Raw genomic sequence first — 1443 nt, forward strand, 5'->3', positions numbered from 1 at the left:
ATTCACTAGATAGATTCATTATGGTAGGAAAAAACTTATAAGTAGTAAGTGTGGAAACACTGACTTTCAGGCAGATTTTTGAACCTGAGGATTAAATGTATTTGAGGGCAAGGAATGAAAATTTTGGCGAAGCCTGTGAGTTGTAAGAATGAACAAGAAGATATGTGGCTAGATAGAGGTGGGATAAAACCATGGTGATATCATTGGAAGAGATGTGTGAACCAGAGAAATTCGAATAAATATGAAAATGGAACTGAATAAATGGGAGTAGTTCAACAGGAACTTCATCTGTTGGTATGCGTGGATGTTGAAAAATTTTTGCTTTAATGCCACAAGGGCAGTGAAAAAGCAAGTCTGATAGGATGAGAGACAGATTTAAGGAGAGTTAGAAATGCTAAGGGGTATATCCTGGTTTTTCTCACTATTCATTTGCTATAAAAAGTTTCAACTTTTCCTTTGAAAAGGGAGGATAGTGGAAGAAGGTACTTCTGTTTCCATATGTTTTGCTTCCAAATGTTTTTTGGTTTTTGTTTTTTTTTTTAATTGAACACTACCGGTTCTTAACAAAATAAAAATAATTAAATTTCAGCAATGTTGAGCTATTTGAACCATTTCATAGGAAATAAGAATTTCACAAACATTAATTCAACCCCTGATCTGAGCTTGGTTACACACCTACTTGTTCCCCTTAGTAAATTCATTCTGGTCAACCTGAACATCTCAATTAAACACCTTCCTCCCTAAAGATCTTTTGCAGTACTCCCTGGTATTCTTCCTCCAGTCCTGACCTCTCTTTATATGATGACTCCATTTATGTCTTTCAGATGCTGCCATTTCTGACACCTTTGGATAGAGTATGTACTTCACAGCAAACTGGCTGGCAGGTATGGACTCTCCTGTTATTTTCACTCTTGACTCAAAGTACAAAGTACTTCAGAAGAAAATTCTCACAATAGTATAGTATGAATATATGTGATATTGATCTTTTCCAGCTAGGCAAGGTAAAGGATATGTGTGATACCATTGGAGATACATAAACTTGTACAGTCTTGGGACAGAGGTGCTTTCCTCAGTATATTCGAGGAAGTCAGAAGCTGGGAGTTGATTGATTTTTTCTTTCTTTTTTCCTTTTATTTCAGGTTGACCTTAGTTAGCATTAAGAACAACCTGAGACAAATGGAAAGTCCATTCTAGTGGGTCGGCTTCATTCTCAAGATGGTAGAATTGTTGGGGCAAGCACAAATGTTGAACATTCAGAGGTTTCCTTTATAGATGTACACAAATAGGGCTGAGGATGAGGATGAAACCTGCTTTCGTACCACTCCCAGCTTCCATTTAATTCTCATCCAAAGGCACACACTGCTGTGATATGCCCTGCTGTCAACAGGAAATTCTATGAGCCTCCAAATATATCACCCTAGTAATGGGCGATCACAGCAGAAA

The sequence above is a fragment of the Corvus cornix genome, chromosome 1, assembly GCF_000738735.6.
Source record: "Corvus cornix cornix isolate S_Up_H32 chromosome 1, ASM73873v5, whole genome shotgun sequence".
In the NCBI taxonomy this organism is placed as follows: Eukaryota; Metazoa; Chordata; class Aves; order Passeriformes; family Corvidae; genus Corvus; species Corvus cornix.